Source organism: Coturnix japonica, chromosome 3 (assembly GCF_054131305.1).
Source record: "Coturnix japonica strain WE chromosome 3, WE-NBRP24, whole genome shotgun sequence".
NCBI lineage: Eukaryota > Metazoa > Chordata > Aves > Galliformes > Phasianidae > Coturnix > Coturnix japonica.
Genome location: NC_140665.1, coordinates 16527758 through 16544912, shown reverse-complemented (window position 1 = coordinate 16544912; position 17155 = coordinate 16527758). Strand labels below are relative to the sequence as shown.

General features: G+C 42.2%; 1 long non-coding RNA gene across 2 annotated transcripts; it reads right to left on the bottom strand.

Moving 5' to 3' along the window:
• Positions 1 to 1909: 1909 nt before the first annotated feature.
• LOC146761297 (uncharacterized) lies at positions 1910 to 12554 on the bottom strand. 2 transcript variants are annotated; one of them, XR_014944509.1, is made up of 3 exons: positions 6198 to 6288; positions 3963 to 4083; positions 1910 to 3205 (listed from the first exon to the last, which is right to left on the bottom strand). It is a non-coding gene; the product is annotated as an uncharacterized LOC146761297 (long non-coding RNA). The 2 variants fall into 2 exon arrangements; XR_014944508.1 differs by lacking the exon at positions 6198 to 6288 and adding an exon at positions 12437 to 12554 and having other exon boundaries at positions 1936 to 3205.
• Between the last annotated feature and the right edge of the window lie 4601 nt (positions 12555 to 17155).

The window sequence follows — 17155 nt, the reverse complement described above, 5'->3', positions numbered from 1 at the left end:
CTTGTGATTATTGCTCCTTGTGATTATGAACCTCACAGCTCTTCACGGATTTGCTGTTGTTGTTTTTATCTTCCTGAAATTTTCAGTTTCTGGCGTCGGGCAACTCAGGTAGCAGTCCTGGATTTTTCCTTTTTCTTAAAAAAATATAATGTGCTCCTAGATACCATGCTTGAAAAGTCTAAGATATAGGACTTCCTTGATGTTCTCGTGGCTAGAAAGGAAATCAAGAGAATCTAAACTGTAATTTGTATGGCTGTCCTTCTGGTAGATGGAGATGATCCCACCATTTCTTCAGAAGAATGTCAGCTCTGCCCTATTGCTGGCCAGGACTGATCCAAGATGGCATCGCAAACAAAGAGATCCATGATTTATGTCAGATAAGCTACATGTTTCTCAAAACATTTTCTCCACAAAGTGGGCACATGAGCTCTTGTACTCACAGCAGAGAAGTGTGATGCAAACCTTGCATCTGCAAGCAGGGCAGAGCCAGCTAAATCTCTTATTTCTTCTCCTGGGAGAGCTGTGAAAGGCAGGCGAGCCTACCTTGAGTGAGACTACTAAGATTATCTAGTCCAACCAAAAAGGAGGAAGAAGACATGAACGTACCCCTTCCAACTGAAATGAGGAGGAGCAAAGGATACTCAAAAAAGAAAGACCAGAAAACCCTACAGTTGAACCCAAGAAAATGAAGAAATACATATTTTTCAAGCATGCAAAATTCTACAATTTGTAAGAAGTCTTCAGGTAAATGAGACTTTCAGCCTTATTCTGTGCAGCTGTGGTGAGGAGTGAACCAGTTGTACTTGCTTAACCACTTACGGGCAATGAGCTGACCTTCTTCTGCAGTAAACTGGACCATAACTCCTGGGACTCAGGGTGTTATGTTAATCTGGAACTGCTGATAAACTTAACTCCTTAGAGAAAACTCCTAAATTGTATACAATCCACCATGGAAGGAACCAGTTCAACTGGGGCTTCAGGCCTGAATAGCAGCAATGACTCCATGGCTGCACAGTAAAGTTACATGTGGGCATGGTGGTGATGGGTTGACAGCTGGACTAGATGATCTTAGTTGTCTTTTCTTAAACCTTAATGATTCTGTAATTCACATGTCACATAGTGATAAGCAGATTCCTGCCAAACCTTAATCTGGCTTCAACTCCATGAGGTGTAGTGCTAGAGTTCATCACATCCAGGCTTGCAGAATGCTTCTTTTAATCCTGAAGGAAGCGCTGAGGAAATTCTGCTTGCATGGAGTGTCTTTGGTGCAGCAAGTAGAGCCAGAAGATGACTGCAGACGTGGTGTGGTTTAGAGCTGGAGTAATTAATAAAGTGAGTCTGGCACTGGAGTGTATCAGCAGAGCTGAGGGTAGACAAATCCCTGCTGGATGCATTCTCCAAAACAAGCCTGCAGAGCAGCTCTCAGAGGCCATTACATCTTGGCAACTTGCTTGGTGGGAAAGTAGGTGGGAACTGATCTCTGAAAGCATGCTTTAGGAAATCTCCTCAGCTCCTCCAGCAAGCCCAGATCCCTGCTGCTTCTGCTTGGCATTTATCAACAGATTTTCCCTGGAAGCCTCCCACCTGCTCTGCTCTTTTGCAAATCTGGCCCCTGTAGGGGAGCTCAGCTCTTTCAGAAAATCCGCTATGAAAGGAGCTGAATGAAAGCTTGCTGACACCCATGGGAAGATCCTTGCTGGTTCCAGCAAGCTTTGTTGCATGTTGATTCATTTCTCTGTTCTCAGCACACTGGCATGGCCCTAGAGATGAAGATGAAAAACTGTCATGCACTTTGCCACTGTTATTGCACAAAGAAAATACACACAGTCTAAAGGATAATTAAAATCACACTCCCAGTTCTTAACTTACTTTAACCGAGGATATAAAAGAAGAATAAATTTCACTATCTGAAATCAGGAAAAGCTAATTTGGAGGGAGGTTTCTCTTTATTCATTCACAATATCACACAATGTCTGGCAAACATAAATAAATAAAACAAAGTGTTTTTACTTGGAGAGAAATAATAATTTTAGCTGGAAAAAAAAAAAAAGGTGGCCAATACGCCCACCATAACTTTCTTTTTTTCCAACAATAAGGCTTAGAACTTGAAGATAAACATTCTAATTGTTAACTTTGATGTAATTACATCATTACGGTTTCTGAGGAGAAGTATATTTTCAATCACTTAAACAAAAGTAAATCACCACATTTCAGAACTGGATCCCACTGCATCTGGTGTAGTGAGTGAAATGCTGTTGAACCAGTTAAAATGTGTTAAATAATTCTCCTTTTACTTGTTACTGAACTCAGGATTGGCCAAGCCCTCTTCTTGGGTCATTAAACACTTGGTCTTCTACCAGTAACTTATTCTAGCACACTGGTAAAAACATGGAAGGTACACTGATCTCAGAGTGGGGAAAGAAGTACAAGGCTGAAAGAACAGTCCTGTCCTGGCTTTGATGAAGGCTACTGGGGTTGCTGAACTTCAAAGTAAGCCACCAACACCTGTGAAAAAGGAATTGTCTTTTCCTACTTTGATTTTTTTCTCATTTCATTAACTTCTTTACTTCTGCTTTACACACATACAGGACTTGCAGGCTCTACCTAAAAAGTCACCAGGTACAACACGATAGTTAGGAGACTGGTTGGAGGTGTCGGAGATGAAATGCTGATTTTTTTATTCACTGAGCATCTCCAGAAGAGAAAGTAATTTGGGGGAAGATTGAACACGTGGACAATCCATTAGATGCGCATCTTAAAGGAAACTGTACCTAAAACAAGAATCTGATGTTTCTGAATACCTGGAATTGATGTAATTTTACTGTGGAAAGATTGCCTTTCACAGTTACATATTTTGAGAAATTTGCCTTAGACTATAGGAAATTTCAGCTGGTCCAGGTTGTAGTTGATCAGAGGCTCACAGAGATGAGCTGAAAGCCCTGCTTCCACAAAGTCATGCCATAAAATCTGGAATAAATATTCTAAATGAAAATTAATTGGTTATATTGGACAATGAAAAACAAGACCGCGTTAATTCAAATAGTTTCCTTTCTCAAACATCAAGGATGAATTAAAGTACACGTCAGTGTTACACAGTGAGATGTTCTTGCATCTGACTTCAAGAAAAGTCCGACCAGTCTGGGAGCTTTCCAAGGGTGTTGTGCTGCTCCACACAATAAGCACATCTTTCCTCAGAAGCTGAGTCCTGCAACAAAACCAGAAATACATCACTGCAGGTCGATAGAGATATTTTGCTTTGGTGGAATCAAAACACCTCTTTGAGATTGATTGGTTAGGCTGCTAGAAAGCACAAGAAGTGCTTGAGAGTTTTCAGCTAATTTTTCTGTTTCTCTCCTCCTAGTGCCAATAAGCAGAGAGTAACCAGCCTCATCTCTCTTTACTACTATCTTAGATCTACTAAAAAAATATGGAAAATCTCTGCTCAGTCTCTCCTTTCCTGGGATAAGCAGTTCTCTCCTCACATGATACACATTACACATGTCCTCTCCTTCTTGCTGTTTTGCTCTGGCTTCTTTTTCAGTACTTCAACACAGTACTTGAAGCACAGCTTCAAAATGGGACACACACTTGAAACAAGGTTTTTACAGACCCATGGTGACATGACCAACAGTGAAGACTACAGGGTGCACTTACATTTGTTTGCATTTCTGTGAATCATCTTTGCCCTTTTTGTTGAAGTGCCCCCACATTCAGCATTCCATCCTATGCATCCCAACACCCACATTTCACTGTCATATCCATACCCTGCTGAATTCTCTTCTGCCCTGTGTGTCATACCCAGTGCATCTTTAGGAGCATCATCTGATTCAACCAGGCCAGCCTGACCAAATTCTGTTCCCTCATACAGCCCTAGTCTCTGTAGCTTTGTTTGGATCATGTCACTTAGTCATTTCTGTCATTAATATATCTTTTAATTAGCACCACCCATTGCAACTGCTTACCCCATCTCCTTCAAGTGGGTTACCCAGGCAAAGAAGTGTCATCACTTTGTACTGGTTTGACTTGCTTTCGATGAATGCAAGTTGACTGCTTTAACTCCTCCAATTAGACTTCATTAAGGACCTGTTGTGTGAGGAATAAATGCATGACAGTGTCATTCTGAGCACTGTAGCTAAACTGTCAGGTTTATCAGTCCCTAACTCCTTCCTTTAAAAATAAGCACCATCTTCAGCTTTGTGGGCCTGAAGCAATGCTGCAGGAGGTCTCAGAGATAAAAGGTTCAGAAAGGAGTTTTTTTGTTCCAGCCTTGTTTGAAAAACAATCTTCCTTTGAAATTAATGCATTCAGATGTAGCCTGTTTTGATGAAATAGCATTTTCTGGAAGAAATATGTTCTGTCACAAACTTTTTAATCAGTTTTCCTAACTCATTTGAGGAATAAGGCAATACTTTTACTCCTTGTTTTGCTCTGTGAAGTTCAGTTGAAGAAGACTTCTTGCATTTCCTTCACTCTTGACGTTTGGTATATACATATGAAGTGCAGATCTTTGGCTGTGAAAGAGTTCATTCTGTATGAATCTTAAAATACCACAGGGAGATTAAGTGATCTCGGGTAGAACCAAACTTGTGTGATTTCATCATTGTCTTTGCTGAGAGCAGGGTTAGACTGGAAAATGATTGAAACGGGCACAAATCAAGTGATTCAAGAGCCTTTCAATAGTTGATGATAAAATCGAAACGTCTGGTCAGCAGCAGAAAGTCTTAGCAGTCCTGCCTGCTTGCAAGGTATGGATATAACACACTGAACTAAAACAAAAGTTGTTATATGATAGTTGCTAGGTCAGGTGCTTGATTTCTTTTGATTGACACAATTTGCTGATGTTTATCATCAAAAGAGCCTTTACCACACTGTCCATCTTTGCACAGTTTTTCAGGACAATCTCCCTCAGGAATTATTTTCAGATCCAGTTTACAGGAGAAGGAAGCCCAGCAAGATGAACTCCTGTCTAAACATGGCCGGCCTGTCCCCACAAAGCAGATTCATCACTCTGTTCATTTCCCATGTTAAGTTTTTTTGCAAGGACTTTCATCTCAATGTCCCAGCAGACTGGTCAGACAAGAAAGCAAGACTTTTTCTCAGCAAACCAGGCCTAACAGGCCCCAGGACCCAGACACCATGATAATCATTTATCAGGCACTCTGACTGTACTGGAAAAATACAGGATGATAGGATATATCATATTAACATGCTACAGTTCTCTGTTCTCCAACTGCATGCAGTTCTAAAAGCTAGAAAGTATTCCTCATATTAAAATAAAATATTTAAATTTCCCTTCTTTATTGAAGATTATTTGCTGTACCACCTCTTTCCCTTACTTTTTCTCTTTTTTTATCTGCTTCACTTCACTTTACTGCTAACCGTGGCTTAAGTACGATTTATGATTCAAGTCAAGATTCTGATTGCATTTAGTTTGCTGGTGACAGAATCAATTCATCCCGGGTAGGAAGAATGATGCATTGCTTGTCAGCCCCTTACTGGTCCATGGATTATTGAGAAGCCTAGTGAGTATCTTTGTATGTTTTGGAGTCATGCGTTCTTGCTTGAATAGCTTCATAATTACTGAAGTTCAATATCCCTCCACTTGTTGGAAGTTGTAGCAATTCTCACACAGAGGGATAGAGTGAACGTATCCCACTTTGCAATGTTCTGATACAGGGACCATAAAAGGAGGCATAAATGGAGATGTCAGAGGGCCAGAACTAACTGGTGGCCAAAGGCCTCAACTATAGATAGATTAGGGTTGGGTGTTTGATGGAGTGAAAATGTGACCTACAGCAGAGAGTGAAGAGGGCTCAGGGCATGGGATGAGGTAGTTTTGAGGGAGGTTTTAGGAAAAAAAAAAAAAAAGATTGCTTGGAGCTTTTCCAGCAGAACAGCTTTTCTTCAGAATAGATCATTTGCCTTTGATTTTCTCAAGAACGTGCAAGCCCTGGTAAAATTACAGACTAGAACAAAGTGCTGAAAAAAGCTCTTGCTAAGTTTCTCTTCATAGAACCAAAATATCTCATCCTGCTGAGGTAAAGTAAATAAATTCCTCTTTCGACTCATCTATTTCCATTAATTTCACGTGAACTTTTAGGACAATATCAAATATTAATTTTAATATTATATTTCAGTGGTGTGTTTAATATTTGCTGGTATAATGCTTTGTTATTATAGAAGTAAAATGTGTGTACCTTATGGAAATGGAGATTTTAGGTATTGTTGAAACAAAATGATTTTCTCTAGGCGAAACCAGCCAATTTGATTATTCTGATTAGACATTTCTGGAGGAGGGAAAGAGAAGAGTATGTTAGGTTGAAATCTGATTTAAAACAGAAAGGACTTCTGATATATTGGGATTTTATCACTACCTAGAAATTCTGATACCTAGCAATTATTTCTACCAAGAAACAAAGAAACCAAGAAAACTAGATGGAAAATGAAAAGGGACAAGAATACAGCTGATTGTCCTGTCTAAGGCTGTGGAAGATGCATTACCAGTAATTAGATGTAGCAGAGCTACTGCAAGAAGGACCATCAGAAAACCAGTGTATTCAGGTCTACACATTCAAAGTCTCAGCTTTGTCTTTCAACCTCATGTTGTCTTTTTTTGTTGTTGTTGTTGTAGTTAGATTAAGCTGTTGTCTCTACTTCATGCATAGAGTATAGCTTGAATTCGTCTTGCTGCCCTTAAAGTGTTGAAGGAGGAGAGTCTCTTCTCTCTTGCTACGAGCCTTTCCAATCTCTTGCATGTTGATGAGGAGGTGGAGGTGAAGGATGGTTTAGTTCAGACTGACATACATCCCCATAATGCAATCAAAACAAATGGGTGCATAAGACTGAGCCAATCTGCTGGAACTGAGCAGACCTGAGGATGTGTTCATGAAAATCTGTATATCTCTAAGCATGAAACTGAAGGTCATTCTTGACCATGACCCAAGAACAGCTGGCTCTTGTATTGTCTATCTGGCATAATACAACCCCATTTCCAATGAAGAGTCAGCCTAGGGCTGAAAGAAAACGTCCTAAACAACAGAGTTGAATGCAGTTGACAAACAGATTACGGGGGCTGTATGTCCTTCATTTCTTAATGGATTCACTCCCAAGCTAAATGCAACTAAGACTTTGGCTGTAACTGTTCATCAGACTAATGGCATGGTGGTAGTTGTGTATATTGAATTAAATCAGCATGGAGGCACGAACTTATGCTAAGGAGTAGCAAGTCCCCCAAAGTCCTTGATGTGTGTGATGTCTGCTGGCTGCCCCTCCAGAAGTTATGCGCTCAGTGCCAGAAAACACATTGCAAAGTGTCATAAAGACATTTTACCTATGATAAAGAAATGCGACCAAAGGTCTACTCAACACTGACCCATGCCCAAGTAAATTAGTGCCAAAGCCTCACACACACGATGACTCCCTGCTCTGCAGGAGACCTCATATGACGTAGCACTATCCTGGATCTCCTTGGGAGCATAAACAGGGTTCTGCTCCTTCGCCAGCAGGAGCTCCCAATCTGACCTTGGTGGAATGACAATTTTTAGCTGCTGATAAGCATTATATGTTGACCTGGGCAGATCTACTACATTCTACCCAGTGGTCGGAAATAGAAAATAAAGTTTTCCATGCACTGGAAATAAATTAATAAATGATACTTTGGGGAGATCCTTGCAATGACAGTTCCCATTAAGTGTCTAGTTTAGTGTCCTGGATGACAGAAAAGCATGGTCATACATGCCTGGTTCTCAGTGCTGCAAAGAACTCCCTGGCTCCAGGTAGGTTTTACGTAAAGTGAGTCTAGGGCAGGCAGCAAAGGATTGAAATATCAGAGCTAAGACCTTCACTGCTCTTTGTTCTTGCCACAAACACTCCTGTTTATAGAAGTGGACAAACAATAGTACTTCTCCCTTAGAAACACATTCTGGCCTGGGCTCCCAATTTGCTGAAGCACTTGAGTGCATTTGATGCCACTAAATACTGAGACAGCTTTTTAACTCCTGTCAAAGCTTTGCCTTAAGCTACGCATGCACTTAAGTGCCACTATTCTGCTGACATAAGGCTGGACAGACACACTCCCAGGGACTGTTTTCAGGAACAATTTCCCTCCCTAAGTTCCACCCGTTTTCTCTTTCTCATTCGTTATTAGTGACATCTAGTGACCACCAAGAGTCATGCAGAGAATGAGTGGAACCATAATTAATAAGCTAGACTCAACTTACATGCAAGAAGGTGTGTGGTCTATTAATTTAGCAACTATTTCTCACTGCCACCAGTAGAGAAATCAGCCACGCAGGAGTCTGATGTTTGAAATTATCCTCTTTCTACTCTTCTGCTCTTTGAAGGATGCCAAAGGCTGCCCTAGCTCCTGCAGGAGGTCCTACAGAGAAGGTCCACGGCTAAGATTTTCAGAGTGTTTTATGATCCAGATAATAGCTTTAGGGTTTACGTTTGAGATGTTTTAAAGGGCTTGATTTTCAGGTGGTGGGTTTTCAGCTCTTCTCACAGATCAGGTTTCTCAAAGAAATCACAGTAGGGCATATGGCAAAACTATTCTTCTGATAAAACCAAATTATTCAGTTGCTCTTTGTATTGCCAGCACCAGCTTACACCCCATGTGTCAGAGTAGTGGATGCCTCTGAAGTTACCAAGCTTATTCAAGTAGGAAACTACACAGAGCAAGGTTCCAGAGATGTGTTTGCTGAGAGGCTGCAGCAGCACTGAAACCATTCTGTGGGGTGTACTCTACTCCCAACCATGCTACAGTAAAGGGTATGATGTGGGACCAGAAAAACTGGAGGGACCTGTAGCTCTTCAGCCTGTGCTTGTTGCTGGTGCATCTCTCCTGCTTTGGGAAGTTTATTTCACACTTTTTGTAGCGTGATATGCTAGAGTAGAAATTGTCCGCCAAATACATGGAACCAGGAAGCTCCAGGGAACATGTGGAGCTGAAATCAGATATAGCAGAGCAATGAGTAACAGTAAGCAGGGCAGGCAAGGGCCAGTAGCAAGCCTAATATTTCTTTCTGTGTCTCTGCTGTCCTGGTCAGTCCACCCTTGGGTACACACTGACCCCAAGCTACTGAAGGACTACATAAGGACTACAGACCCTGCAGAACAGTGGCAGATCTGGCCTGCTCCAACCCGCAGGCTGGTTGGGTGAATGTCTCAGCATCATTTCCTCTGACAGATGCTGCAAATGATATGACTAGTAACAGACTGAATACAAAAAGTGTCAGAGCCCCAAGCAAACACAGAGCTAAAATGGCCATACCATTATGCTGTTAGTCAGAGCAGATGCTTGCGATGGTCACAGTGACCTGAAACTGCTAATCTTGTTGCTTAGGGAGGGCCTGCAGCCATGGGGCTGGCAAGCACAGAATAAATAAACCAGGATCTTTTTCTTTCCCTGAGCCGCCTGCCACATACAGCTTTCACTTAAGGCAAAGAGAAGAGTGAAACAGTGGTGGCAGCTGACAAGCAGTGCCCTTCACAGCTAGCCTGCTGGTGGAAACAGCTGCTGAGACAATTTTCAGACCAAGCTGACTTAGCAGGGGCTCCACACTGAAAGGCTGCATCCTCCTGACAGCTCCAGTTTAGTCTCCTTAACTGAAGCTCTTCCTTGGTGTCTTTGTGAGGTAGTCTTCAACACCACCAAGCACTCTGGGGCACTGACCCCAGGCCGAGACCTGCCTGTCCTGTCTCACAGGCGATGGCACAGTAAGAAAAAGCTGCCAGTCTTCTGGAGCATGGATGCACCACAACTTCTACGTGACTATCCCGTGCACTGGAATTAAGTAGCAGGTTTTGGTGCTGAAGGGAATGAAGTTGCTCTTGAGATCTGGTCTAGCAGTAGTTTTCTACATGTTTTTCTCAGCTAGGGGAGCTGTACATCTGCATCACTGTCACCGTGATGGGAATAAAACAGCAATGCTGTTCCTGGTTAATCCCCAGCACTCTGATTCATGGGCTGATTGCCCAGATGGAAACGACTGCCTGTATTCTCTCACTTAAGCCCACCAGTGCTTGAGGGCTGATGCACTTATTGTAGTTACATGAAGACATCCAAACCAGCTGCAATTAAGATAGACTCAACAACCTGAAAGCGCTTCTATATCCAGGGAAAGAGCAGATAGGAAGATTATGTTTTCTCTTCTTGGAATGGAGGTGGAGACAGTGCTGTAGTCCACAAGTCGGTAAGTATAGTGGGGCCTGATGCAGAAATTCCCTTCTTGTGGTAAGTTAGGAGCTGGTTATCCCCCTCACACTCCTGTCCTTCAGAGCAAGTGTCAACCAGGGTAGAATTTGCAAGGCCTCATATATCAAGGTAGGGAAAGATCCTTCATGCTCAAAAAATATAAATAAATAAGAGACTAATCCACATAAATTTCTCTTGACTGTGGAGAGTCCTAGGAGGTTGGTTTAGATCAGATGTGTTGTATTTTGACAGATATGCTTACACATCTGTGCTAACATCTACCTGTATGGACTTTCACACCATCACTTTCAGATGCCACATGGGATGCACCTGCAGGTGGCTTGTAGTTCGGGCTAGAGAACAACATGGTTCAGCAGCAGAAGTAGACTAGCCTTAATATGGAGACAGGCTCTGTACAGACAGTTGTCTGTAAAAAAAAATGTGAGATAGATGAAATTTGAGGATGTGGAAGATCCCAGGTAGCCACAAGCTTTGCTTCCTGCCTCCAAAGATGGCTGAGCAAGAACAGGGCTGTGAAAAGTGCCAGTTTAGAAGTGTGCTGAGCTAAATGCCACTGTTAAGAAATAAGACAAGCTTTAAGAAAGAAGGAAACAGGCTGTCTAGCTGGGTCTGTTGTGACAGGACAAGGGAAAATGGTTTCAAACTAAAAGAAAGGAGATATAAGGATGTAAGGAAAATGTTCACAATCAGGGTGGTGAGGCACTGGCCCAGTTTGCCCAGAGAGGTGGTGGGTGCACCTGGAGACACTCAGGGTCAGGCTGGATGGTGCTCTGAACACCTGATGAAGATGTAGATGTCCCTGTTCATTGCAGGGGGGCTGGACCAGATGGCTTTGAAGGGTCCCATCCAATTCAAACAATTCTATGGTTCTGTGATTCTAAACAGAGAAGGAAGGGCTTCTTTTTCCATATTCTTTCTTTAAAGGTTTCTCTTTTTCTCACAGTGTTTCCATTCCTTGGAAAGCAGAAGAGCAACTTCAGAAACCCCCAACTATGCCCAAAGCTCTGCTGAACAAATGGATATAGCTGTAACAACAGTATGACCTCTGGAAAGAGTATGGACAACAACTGTGGGCATCAAGAAAAATCAACTTGAATGGAAACTGAAATTTTCTTCACCAGTATCCCCCTGTCTCCCCATCCACAGTTCAGGCAGCAGCTGGAAGCTCTAAGCAAAGCTATAAAGTATTTGGCTGCAGCAGGCAACATAAAAATGCCTTTTTGGTCTTCATTTAAACAATCCCCAGTCATATGACTGAGATGAATCTGCACAGGTGTCTGTTTCAGAGGAGCTCTGACACACAGCTCTTAGCATGCAGACGTTGTTTACAGACGGAAGACAAGAGGATGTGCGGCTGGGAAGCAGGGGCTGTGGCAGGACCTTGAGCATACCTGAGGCAGTGGATGAGTAGATGCTCAAATACACCTCCTGCCAAGGCCAGTGTTGGACAGAGCCTTGGGGCACCCTGGGAAACACGACAGGCCTGTCATGTTGCCATGGATGCCTGCATCCATAACCATGGAGAGAATTACCAAATTGCCCTCTCCTTGACATCCTGCCTGCAAAACTTGACCCCAGTTTAAAATGGCAGTATAAACAGGCAAGCATTTAAATGCTACCATTGCAACTTCGTCAAATTACATGGTTTATAATAACCTTAATTACTTATAATTGCTTCACATACTAATGCCTAGATCTCATTAACATGGCTGAAAAATCAATCAGTCCAAAAAACCTCCTCATATTTTACTGTGTACATCAAGAATATAGCACTATAATACACACAGACAGCTTTTTACCCTGCTTGCCCAAGAAAATGTCTGTGTGTCTGTCAACAGCTACTGCTGGTTTTCTTCCCTTAAAACTTTCCCAGTGCAATGTCTAAAGCTTGCACAATATGAAAGACACCCAAAAAAAAATGCTTAACTCCTTCAAAAACCATGAAAGTTAGACAGGTAGGAAGAAGACAGAAAATCTACTGCTGAAAAGATCAGTTCAACCTTTGACAGACAGCAGTGTCCCCGTTAAAGAGGGCATTCTTGTATAAAACACCTCTCCTGGCTTTGCTGTTCCCTCTCTGTGATCACCCCAAGTGGTGGAAATGCCACGTGCCTGATGCCACCAGTTCCTCTTCAGGGGAAAAATGTACTCCTAGGAGCCCCATGAAAAGCAAATAAAGCAGAAATTGCATGCATTTAAGGATATACAGCATTCACAGACCACATCCTGGTCCCACGAGCTCTTCAGCTGCAGATCCACTCTGGCATCACATCCTCAGCTGACTCAAGGCTTCCCAGGACTTGGTCTCTTCTGGTGGTAAGGCACAAGATCCTTTCTCCTGGAGGAATAATATTCCCATGCATTACAGACATGCTTGCTTAAATCATCCAGATTGCTATGGATTCCATCCCTCCTTTTTTCATTCTTTACCTTCCCGTCACCATTGACAGCAAGGCAAACATTATCAGCAGTGATTTCATATTTGCTTAAAAAGCTATAGTGAGAACTTTTAGAAGTGTATTCCATATCAGACTGGTCTCCTCTAGGTTTTTGTCTGAGGACTATGCAACACCACATCCCTCTGAAATATGCCAGGCCATTAGCTGCCAGTGTACTTCTTATTTCACATGCGATTCCTTCCTTCTGCTTCACTCAGACCCTCAAACGAGGAAAAAAAAGCACTTACTTGACAAAACATATTTTCCATAAACCTGCAGCGTCTGGCATTAATTTTGTTTGCAAGCACTCATTATTTATTAGTTTAATGCTACATCCTCTTTCCTCTGTACTACTTGATGCTGACAGCAGACTGAGCAGTTCAGTATTAATTGGATCACCCGTAGCATCTTTTGGTCAGGCACTGGCACTGCTGTCCAGGGAGGTGGTGGAGTCACTGCCCCTGGAGCTGTTCAAGAACCACAGAGATGTGGCACTGAGGGATGTGGTCAGTGGGCATGGTAGGAACAGGCTGTTGGTTGGGCACGGTGAACTTAGAGGTCTTTTTGAAGACCAGTAGATCTTTCTTTTTCCCTCTCCAACACTGCAGTCTTTACAACAAGGAAAATTTGTGTTCTCTCTTTGACTTTTCTCTGCCAACACCGACTCCTCTCTATTGGAGACCTCACAATCCCTGTCCTATTCTGTTCTGCTTCTCTCCTTGAATGAGTGACAACAATGACAAAGCCACCCACTCGTAAAGGAAGATGTGAAGAAACCCAAAGAAATGTGTTCCTCCTCATCTCAGAGATGCTGAATTTTCTCCCCTTGCCAGAAAAACACACAGTTCCCATGGATGGCAGCTGAATGTACACCAGGGAAAATCCATATGGATTTATATTTCTCCAGGTGCTAACATCATTTGCACACAATGCACATGAATTTCAGCTTGACAGCACTTACCAAAATTGCATCTATTTTCATGAGTTACTAGAAAATCTTTCCTCCTTAGCCCAACAACTACTAGATACAGCTACAGCACACAGGGAGCTTTGAAAAGGCTTTTAGAAACATCTGGCAAGATGAGGGCAATTCTCAGCCTGTTAAGCATTGTGTCTCCATTGGCATCAACAGGCCACATCTATTGACATCAGCCAGCATCAGGTCTGGCACTAAAAACGTATTTAGCTTTATTTTTATGAGAGCTTAAGAGATACTCGTGGTTCATAATAGAGTTCCATGCCAATGCTGCCTTGCAAAACCTGATGTGTTAGTTTAACGTTATTAGTAAATCTTCAGCTCTGCTGCAGCAGCACTTCATGGTTATTTAATACCTGCAGGGACAACTTACTTAAAATAATAGGTGAAGGTCTTGGGACTTGCGAGCACAGTGACAAACATCCCAGGGTCTGGGTTGGGGATAGGCTTATTTCCACAGGGTCAGTGTGTCCCTGTTCATCCTGTGAGGACTTGGTTTGGCATTCAGTCTTTGGAGTCTTTACCCGTAAGCATAGTGAGTGCTGGAACACACCCCAGATGCAAAGCTTTCAGACCTCCCCAGCTATTTATAACAGTGACTTTACACAGTGACTGCTTTTGTCATTCAGCTGCCCATACAGTACTACTTTCCTTGGCAGGAAAATGCTTCAGAATAAGAATGCGATTAGTTAAGAAGGTAATGTCAGGCAACCTGAAGGTGGGAAAGGCTACAAGATACTCAAGATCATTGTCAGCATCACTATTAAATCTGAAAGTCAACCTTTCATAAACACCTTCATTTTTTATTTCTCATGCAAGGGATATTGCCAATACTGAGAGAATCTCTCCTTTCACTAATTACCATCAAACAGCTTGGCACCAGGCTCTAATTCGAAGTTAATTATATTCAGCAGACAGTATGAAACAATGCTTACATTATTTTCCACAGATATATAAAACACACAAATGCATGACACTAAAAATCCATCTGAGTTTGATTGATAGATTCAGAACACACTGGACTTCCTACATACATTTATTTCTCAAATTGGATTTTATGAATACTTTCGTATTGCAGTCTTTCTTTGCCCTTTCTATAAAATGCTTTTATGATGACAACTTTATTGGTGCTGAAATTATTCCTTTCCTGACTTTCAGATCATACTAACCTTGTTTGCCTTTTGAATATTACCTATTATTATTTTTTCCCTATCATAATGATATTCATTATTTCCCTTTCTTTCTTTATAGTTTTTCCATAGCGACATCTCCTTGAGAAAAAGAGACACAATAATTAAAAGGATGGGATGTCTTTCAATGTCTCAAGTCTGTGATGTGTGAAATACTCAATTATTAAAGAGAACTTTGGCAAGTGTGTATTGTCTTCAAAAATACAGATGAGAATCTTCTGATAAAGCCTTTTTCTTTTTTTTAAACTTCCAGATAGCATTTATACGTGCTTTCTAAAATTGCCTAATTTCTAATATGTTCCCCAAAGGAACTTCAATTTTCAGGTTGCCCCATATGTGGCTGTGACGAGCTGCCTAGCATGGGATAATGGTGAAGCTCAGGCGTCTCCTAATGCTGCAACTGCAAGAGAACACAGATGCTCAAATTGGTATTGTAGAATCATAGAATGATTAAAGTTGGAAGAGGCCTCCAAGATCATCAAGTCCAACCTCAACCCACCCTCACTATCCATGTCCCTTAGTGACATATCTCCACCTGAACACCTCCAGGGACAGTGACTAATGGCCACTGAGCCCCAACCCCCAGCCATGGGCAGCACTGCCCCCCACCAGCTTGGGCTGCCCAAGGGCCTCAGCCAGCCTGGCCTGGAGCACCTCCAGGGATGGGGCACCACAGCTCTGGGCAACCATGCCAGGGCCCCACTACCCTCTGAGTAAAAAAATTTCTTCTTAACATCTAACCAGTATCTCCCCTATTTAATTTGAAGACATTCCCACTTGTCCTATCACTGTCAGACATGTAAAAAAGTCAGTCCCTCAAGTACTGAAATGCTTCAATGAGGACTCCCCACAGCCTTCTCTTCTCTAAGCTCAAAGTCCAGTTCCCTCAACCTTTCTTTGTAGGAGAGGTGCTTAATTCAAACAGCTTCAAACTGAAACATCATCTTGACGGGGAAGATTCAACATTCAGCAAGCATGTTCTGCTGTGCTGGGTATTTTCAATTTACTACTGGACCTCCCAGTAGATCTCTCCCCCCTGCAAGATCTGCTGAGACCAGCCCCTCATTGACCAACATCGCAACCATTGCTGATCCATTCTGCTGGCTCTGGCAGAATCACTCCTCATTGCTTAGTCTGGCCATTGGAAGAGCATAGCTGCACTCACTGTGCTCTAAGAAATACAGAACACAACTCAAAGGCAAAGAGCTACAGAGATCACCACTTCTGGGACCTTCGGCTTTTGTTGGTCGATATTAAAAGTCTGCATGTGCTGGGGAAGCCCCACGCATAGAACTAGCAATGCATCAGTAAAGTACATTCTCCCACAGTACTTACAGGTTTTTTCCTTGTGATCCTTGCCTTGGAGCTATGGTAGTAGAAGACAATAACTTCTGTTTTTCAGTTTTCTAGCCTTACAGCCACAGCTGAAGATTGACAAGATAAATCTCTAAAGGCTTAAAAGCCATTTGGTAGGCAAAAATTAACCTACATGCAGTCTTTTTAAAAAATCTCACAAGTCATTTTGTGGCAGAACTCTGGACTCACATTATAGCTCTGAGAGCTGATTAAATTGTTCTTCTGGCCAGAGTACATCTCTCTGTTTAAAAGTGACGTGGTCAGAATCACAAAACAGAAACCAAGTAGAGACGATGCTCCAGACCTTACCAAAGAGATGGATATGTGCTGCAAGTATAGCTCATGCATTTATAAACTATTAGACATCGCTCGTGTTTGGCAAGTAAGCAGGAAAGCGCTTTCTGACCCTCTGTCTGCTGAGCTTCTTGTCACAAAAATACTTTCCTGTATCCACATCTGTTAGCGGTTCTGCCATCACCCCCCTGCCCCGTCATAACTTCATCAATCACATATTTAAGGCTCTAAGGGAACGTTCATAAAGGAAATGTAATTTGGATTATTATGAATCTCTTCATGTTCAATTCATTAGCAAAGAAAAGCTGTTTGGAGCACCCTCGTTACTCCCCTTGCTAGTAATGGTTCAGTCATCTCCACCTTAATTTGATATGCCAAGGAGAGCTTTGTTTCCTTCATCCTTCTCAGCAAATGTAAACTGTGACTTCCACCTTAAACAAAGAAATAGGAGTGAAGACCAAACAAAAAAGAGACCTGGTTAAAGAATATCTGGAGAAGTAACAATGCCCCAAGGTACTGAAATTCTCCCTTCTACACTAAGACAAAGAGATCCCCAGACCCTCAGGAGCTATCAGTATGGATTCCCTCCACCTGAGGAACTGAGGAGAGCAAGAGAAATAGATCATCTTTTGGGGACAAGGAACAACCCAGGAAATTGAAGTAATCTCATACTCAGAGAGACAGA